An 8,294-nucleotide genomic window follows, 5' to 3' on the forward strand; every position below is an offset into this window, starting at 1 on the left:
CCCCCCCATCCCCACTAACCATGTCCCTCTAGTGCCACATTTATACGTCCAGGGATGGTGACTCCACCACCTCCCTAGGCAGCTTGTGCCAATACCTTACCACTCTTTCTGAGAATAATTTTTTTCCATATATCCAATCTGAGATATCCTCTTGTTCTCGTGACCTAAGCCTGATCCCCAGTGCTATTATTCCTCTACGTGACGTTATTTTACCCTCTACCCACCTGGTGCCTACAGTATGGGAACATGGTTTTGTTACACCGCTCTGTTACTGCAGTGCAAACAATTCTCTCTTCAGATGTGTGTACTTAAACATAATTAAAAAAACTGAATGCTTGTTTCAGTCTATCAGATCTGTTTGGATGAGGAAGGCCTTAACCCTCCTTTGTGGTTCTGGCATGGCTGGAACAGTTCTGTTGTGGCTGCATGGAAGGCCCTAGTGGAGCTCCCACTTGTCTGAGGTTAAAGCTGAGATTTTGTTTAAGCCTTTCAAGTGCACATGTCTCTTTGGAAACTTCAGTCCAAGGTGAGCAACGCTTTCTTCTAGGTTGCACAAACACCACCCAGATCTTCAGGGCTTCACTGCACTTTATGAGGTATTTATACAGATTGAATGGCACAACAGAAAGCCCATAATGTCTAACCACCAAGACTTTGGGTAACACTTCTTCCCGCCCCCTCCCCCCCAAAGATTTTAATTTTGATTTGCTTATATTCTTTAATGAGATGCAATTACAGTTCCAGTGTAATAGGTAGGAGGCTTTATATTTGTACTGCTTTGTAGTAAGGACATAATTACTGCATTTATGAATCAAATCCCTTTATGTATCATAAATACTTATTAAAACAGCCACTGGCAATTTTACCTCAACATGTTTCTTCACGAAGTAGGATTTATTGCCTATATAAAAATGCCAGTCTTTCATGGGTCTCCCTTCCTTACAATTGCTGGGCTTGCAGAATTCCCATGGCTGGTTTGGAGTGGTTCAGGAGGTGAGACAATTTATAATGCAATTAAATAGCTGCGTGTGCATATACAACTCATGTGCCCCAAAGACACCTTCATGATTACTGTTTGTGCTCCAGTGATACCTCTAATCTGCCTTTTGTTCACTACTTTATGAGATGCCATCTTTATGTGAGCCAAGTTTAGGACCGACTTTGCTGTAGCCTCACCTGTACCACTTCTGCTGTAGCACTGAGCTGGGGCAGAATCAGCACAGACCTGCATGAGTCTTTCAGCTCCCCAGTTTTCTGTATGAAGGTGGGCTTCGTGCAACTGGAGAAAGTCTCTCAATACATTTTTTTGAAAGGCGGGTATTATTCTCCTGTCTCTTCTTCCTAACTTCAGAGGGGTTGGGTGTCCTCTCCATCTTTCAGGGGAGTACAAGGCTGACATGGAAGGCAGTACCTCTACAGGGTAGAGATCTGGGGAAGATTTGACCATGGCAAGTCATTTGACACTTCAGAGGCTGCTGCCAGAAGCCAGGTTTGATCTGTGGACTGTGGAAACAGTAGGAAAGGTTGCTTTGATTTATGAAGACAAAGGATCCGAGTCCCAAGCAGTTTAAAAGCAGTTTGGCAAGGCAAAATCCTGCAAGGTGTTGCCAAAAAACTTTGCACCAGATTAATGTGACTTCTTTCGCACCTTGGCTTAGCTAACAAACACCTTCAACACAAGTGCAGTAAATATCCTTGCTGGAAATATACTCCCAAGAAAGTACTTCACGAGAAGGCTTTGGTGAAACTAGGAAAGTTGGTTCTCAGCAGGAGAACAAAATAAGGTCAATAGAGAGTTTATAGATGGACAACAGTGAGGAGCTTTGAAAAGAGAAGTATTAGGCTGGATGGATCTTAATGAAGATATTTCTCAAAGGTAGATCACGGGACAGATTTTTTAAAATGCTACTTCCTTAATAGCCCAAAAGACTTTATTTATCCCCCCACCAGCACAAAGAGCTTCTGGTACAGCTCCCAAGAGAATGTGAGGATGAATGCAAGCTCCTCCTGGTTTATGAATAGGGTTTGTACCTCAGACACATGCAACAGCAGAGGACAGTAGTTCTGGGGTGTCCCTTTCTGCCTCCCACCTATTCTTACTGAGCGTCCTTCATGCTACTTTGTCCTTCACAAAAGAGCACATGCCATTTAGAAGAACTGTGTAGGTGCTAGAGTGCCTGCCTACCCTAATTTATCCAATGACTGTTATTCCTTTTTCATCAATAAGGAGTAATGACACAATGAGGCCTACTAGGTGGATCATTAATTAGGAGAGTTTTCACTTTTCAATTAAAAAAAAGCAAAACAAATGCCTCCAGGATCCTTTTGCTGCAGTCCCAGGAGAAGGAGAGGCAATCACCCTGTACAGGGAGGGCTACCGGGGGCTTTCATTGAGCAAGGCAAGACATTGTCTCCAAGACATTGATTGATCAGCCCAGGAAGCTTGTTTCACCTGTTATCATTTATCTTCAAGACTAATCAGGGGCAATGAATAAAAAAGAAGAGAGCTAAGATTGTTAGTAGGAGTAGGCTGATCAACAGATAATTACACAAAGTGAAGCTGTTATGGCAATAAATGTGTTTTAACAAGAAGTGACTTTGTGGTGTGAGAAGCACTGCAGAGTTTAAGCCTCTCCATCCTCCAGGAGCGAGGGGGCTGAAGACAGGTTCACCACATACTGCTGGATGTCTTGAAGGTGGCAACTAGGGGTTCTGGGTATTGCTTCACTGAAGTTGGGTGCTGTAGGTAGGTGGCTATTTCTCAAGTTCTCTAGACCAGGTGGGACCTCTGACTTCATCTCCTCTATGATATCTCTGAGCCAGTGGATGCGGAGGGTGACCAAGTAGATGCAATATGGACAAACTTGCCACCTGGGACCTCGCAGGAATGGAGCCAGTTCCCTGTGAGCCTCCTATGTGCTGACATGTTGGTATAGCTGTGGGCTTGGCAGTGGGGTGGTTGGCTGGAGAGGGGCACAGCAGTTCCCCAGCAGAGCTGGCTGCTCCCCTTCTCTCTCCACAGGGTGGCAATGCCTGCCTTTATCTGCACAGTCCATTCCATCACAGCCAGCAAGCTCTGTGGGAATGTGGGACAATCTGCCAGGCCTCTGAGATGCCATCACACACATGAGCTTCTGGGATGTGTTTAACTGAGCCTTGTGGATGCATGCATGGCTCTAGTTTCAGATCCTTTCCTGGAGAAGCTGCCCAGGGATGTATTAGCTACAATAAAAGCAGCTTAATCGCCCTGGCTAGGGAAGCACTGATTAGGCAGGTGCTACAGCAAGGAACAGCTCCAGGGGAGAATTGAAATGAGTTGTGCTGAAGCAGCTGGGACTGTTTGTTTATTAAAAACACATACACAGATATGCCTGGGAGGATGCTGTGCCCAAGCACATGCTCGCACCACTTCCATAGATGAAGGTTAAACTGTGACACAGCCAAAAGCCTTGTTGAACTGAGCAGCATCCCTCTGCTGTGCTGATGCAGGGGGGACAAGTCTGGGGCTGAGCTCTGTGTCTGCCTCCTGTGAAAGGGTCCCCAAGGACATCCCTCTGTGCTCCTGAGCACTCACGGTATACCAAGCCAGGGAGCAGCGACGGGCTGCAATGTTTGGGTGTGCACAGAGCTGAGCAAGCTGCATGCATAACTGTTCTTGGGACTGAAGTCAAAATTTGACCCTTCTCTATTTCTCCAATAGTAGGTGAGCCCAGATACATGTCCTCTAACTATGTCATCTATCAGGATTTCTTAATGATGCTTTCCTCTCTGATTTCTGTTTAATTTGCTTCCCCCTTTCCTTCTGAAGATTACTCCCTTTTTACATTCCTCAGAATAAAGAGCGTGTAGTTAGTGGGGAAGAAAAGATTGCTATTGAAGAACTAAGAAAAGCACTGGATTAATTCTCCGCCTGCAGCCAAACTGAGAGTTCATCTCCTAATAGGCCATTTCAAAGCAGTTAGATTTACTCTTTTAGACTAACCATACTGTCTGAACAATATTTTATGCCTGTGCTAAAATATAATAGGCTGGAGAGACAACTCAGATGTCAAGAGTAGATAGCGCTGTCAAAGTAATTTGTCTTGGGTAATAGATAGACTGACATGACTTTGAAATATTCTGAGAAAGAAATCATGCCACATTTGGATGGCTTGTTTCCTTCCCTTTTAAAAAGCCAAGACTGTATTATTTAAATCGTGTCTATCGCATAGTCTTTATTTTCTGTGAAGTACCCATTGATATTGCTGGTGATCAGGACATGGTGCAATGACAGTGTTTGATGTGAGAATTAGGTGTCACTGGTGCAATGCTTGCAGAGCATCCCCAGACTACCCATTGCAGCTTGATGCCTGTTCCTCCTTGCCTCTTCCTGGTGCAAAAATGTTGTTACAGCTTTCTAAAACTTGTATCTTCTTCCTCCTGTAGGTAGTAGAGTAGGTGTATGCTGAAGGGATATGGAAATTAATTTTATGAATGATCTGTTATCCCATCTTGTCATTTGTTCCAAAAGTTCTGGGAGAAAGGCTTAGTTTTCTTTGTTAAGAAAGTATGTATGAGAACTTGGAAAAAATCAGAAAAGTGCAAAGAGAATTCATTGTCTTGTGTTAGAAGATAAGAAGGAAGTTGGTAGGGTCTTATTTCATAGAATACAGAATAGGTAAGATTTGTGCTTTCTTACTCCATCCACTCCACTATGCTGTATAAAAGAGGGGGGCAGGAAAGCACCAGGTGCCTTTATGTTCCTGTTCAGATTCATTTACACTACGAGGAGAGGAACTTTCAATAGGAAGGTAAATAACCAGCCTTGACGGTTAGGGATGAGTGCACTGAAGGCTGGATGAGACTTGTACTGCTGGGGATGGAGAGAGGGCTGGGAAGAGAGTGTAAGTCTCATGTGTTAGTGGCAGAACTGACACTGACAAGTAAAATGTCCCTTTTCTACTGCTACTCTCCTGCCACTTGCAGCCATTCCTATTCAAGGCATGTTATTATCAAATCTTGCGGGGAGCCCCTCGAGAATTTGCAGTTGATAACTAAAATAAACTCCTTTATGTTCATAATGATAAAACAAAGCATTGAGTCATTTGAGTTGATTTTACCCAAGACATTTCCTGAATTATTGCTCTCTCACAGCTGTCATGGACTTGAAGCTTTCAAAAGCCCATTTTGTTTCTATGTGTAGCTCAAAGGCTGGGGCCGTACCCCTGGGTTTCCTTTTGCAGCTCAAAGAAGACCGAGTGATGCGGCTCCTCAAAGTTAAACAAAAAATCCTCACGGTTAATGAACTTGTCTAATTTTATGCAGAAAATGCTGCCATCTTTCCTTTTAAAACTGACACCAAATTCCAAGTTGATGCCAATGGGGATAATTTCAAAAACACCTCAGACTTGGATGTAAATCCCTTTGACTTTCAGCAAGACCTACGTGCTCCTAGATATTTTTCTGGGGAAGTTTTCAGTTGTCATAGCCTTTCAGGCAGCGTCACACAAACCTACCTGGCTCCTCTTAAGGGCTGTGGCCAACCAGTGAGAATTGGTGCCTCTAACTCAGCTGAGCAAATCCCATTTACTGTAATTGGAGAGTGCCCCAGTAAGAAAATGATGTGTCACTACTTTAAAGGTCTCCAAAATTGCTTTATGATCACCTTTTTCTATACTTATGCATGACGTTGGGTGTCTTTTTGTATCTTCAGCAGTGAGCATCAAAATAAGAAGAAAACAACCCATGCACAGAAAGCCTAATAATGACCCTAAAATGATTAAATTCCTATGCAGATGAGTTGGTAGAAATGCTCTTGTCTCTACTTTAAGATCAAGTTGGCCTAAATTATATGGCATAGATTATTGAATTTAGAATAATAATGGTGCATTGGATATAGTGATGTTAAATCAGGGATGTACAGTATTTGCTGAGATCCAGTCAGGGTTCTTCATCTGATTTATGATTCAAAATTTAGGTCAGGTGGATTGATTCCTAATAGAGACATAATGAATCAAAATTCCTAGAATGGCTTTATTTTGCACAGAAGTGTCAACAAGCTGTACTTCTCTATTTGTGCACCTGGCGTGTAATGATTCTCTTGCAAAAATCATAATCCATCAAGTCCTCCATTCAAGAATATCAATCAGTGCCAGGAACGAGACTATTTTAGCCAGGAGTTCTCAGTCATTTTGTTTTCCTGTTCATGAACACATAAGGTGCTGTGACATTTAAATTGTGCTTTGACATGTAATCATTAAATGTTTGAAAACAACTCATTCAGTTTTTGTTGCCTCATCCATTTGCTTACACTGGCTTCTTGTTTTGCCATTGTTTCAGCATCATTTTTAAAAAGCATATGATACTCCTTACTATTGCTTTTAATAGATGGAGGCAAAATTATCTCAATTTTCTGACAACAAAGGTACTTGTATTAACAAGCTAAAACTAATGAGAAGTTTATTCCTCCATTGATGAAAATAGAAACAAAAAAACCTCAGACCTTTCTTTTAACATACTGGTCTGGACATAACAAGCCAACTTCATGATGTCTTTCACAAAACTCGTGATGTAGGAAGGAATGTAAATTGATGGGAACTTCTAAGATTTATGTCCTACTTGTTTCTCTATGTTACACGTATCTTTTTTCCAGGGTAAAAGTGAAGTGATATGATAAGGACATTGCAATTCTCAGCCTTCTGACAATGTCCTTCAATGGGCATCTCTTCTTGATGGGGACAACTTCTTTCTCCTCTTGATGAATTGAAGTATAAATTTCTAAGGCCAGAGCCTGGTGGTGCAAGGTGTTGTGGAGATGGCATGGAGAAGTGGTGTCTTTCTGAAAGAACATGACTAAGAGAACACGTTATTTTTTATGTTGGTCACTGAGTTACAAAAAAATCAGTTTTAAATAGCTCTAAGGTGGAGACCTCTCTGGCTCTGACAGAGCTGGAGGTGATCTTTGTACCTCTTCTTCCTAATGCTTGGGTGAAAAAATTGCTGCTGGCAGAAAGACTGGAGATCTTTAACCTTTCTTTGCCTTTACAGAGAGCTGCATTGTTTGATGTGCTGAATGCAGGCACATCATCTCAATTTCCAATCTTGCTTTTAGTACAAGCAAGCTAAAATTAAGAATGACAAAGTCCTGGTGTCTTTTAAGATGGTTGTGTCCTTAATGCCTGCCCCTGAAACGTGCACAAATCAAACTGCTCAGCCCTTGCAGGCATGCCCAGAGCTCTTCCCTCCAGCATAAGGAGATACTACGTGCTCCCAGCTTTCTGTAGATCACCTGTTTTCCCTTCCTTGTAATTCTGTGCATAACTGAGAAAATTATCCCTCACTTCTTCCTGGTGCAGAATGCTGCAGCTGCTTGCAGTCAGTGGGGCTGTGCCAGATTGCACCAGAAGTGAGCCTGGCTGGGAGCCAGCGCTTGGCATAAACTTGCTGAAAGCTGTGTACAAGCAAGGCTTCTTGCTATGTATGCTACTGCCCTTTTGTTTTGGATATAAATATGTCCCATACGTGCTAGCAAGCCTCTTGCTCACTATTTCAATGGAAAATCCTGTAAAACATCTGTCATGCTGTCTCCCATCAAATCAGTTACAGACACATGTGTCATTCCACATAATAAACAGGTATGAAATTGTCTTTATGCAGTGTGCCAGCCCTTGTCACCATGAAAGGAAATGAGGAAAGCTTAAAAAAAAAAAAAAAACACACAAAAAAAAAACCACCACACTGAAAGCTGGTGCTCTGACTGAGAGCAAAGCAGAAAGTTTGTGAGAACAAACTATGATGGGTGTAAAAAAGCTCCTGGCTCGTCCGCCTTCCTATGCTATCTGCAGGCAAAGCTGCTGGCACAGCAGCCCCGGTCCTGGCCAGATCTATTGCGTACCAAGGGTGACTGCTAATTTTTACTGATTTTTTGCTGGGTGACTTGGTCCTATTGAGGGACCTGCAAGCACATTCCTGCCCACAGGACCCAAAATATATTAGAATCATAGAACCTTTAAGGTTGGAAATGACTACTAAAATCATCCAGTCCAACCTCAACTTATGCCCACCATGCCCACTAACCATGTCCTCCATTGTCACATCTCCGCAGTTCTTGAACACCTCCAGGGACAGTGACTCCATCACTCCCTGGGCAGCCCATGCCACTGCATCACCACTCTTTCTAAGAAGATATTTTTCCAAATATTCAGCCTGAATCTATCTATCTTGCAATGCTAGAGGCAAAACTCTGCCCTACTCCTCCCACTGCAGGCCAGCATCAGCCTGGGAAGACTTGAACAAACATGAGCCATGTCTGACAG

Source organism: Meleagris gallopavo, chromosome 7 (genome assembly GCF_000146605.3).
Source record: "Meleagris gallopavo isolate NT-WF06-2002-E0010 breed Aviagen turkey brand Nicholas breeding stock chromosome 7, Turkey_5.1, whole genome shotgun sequence".
In the NCBI taxonomy this organism is placed as follows: domain Eukaryota; kingdom Metazoa; phylum Chordata; class Aves; order Galliformes; family Phasianidae; genus Meleagris; species Meleagris gallopavo.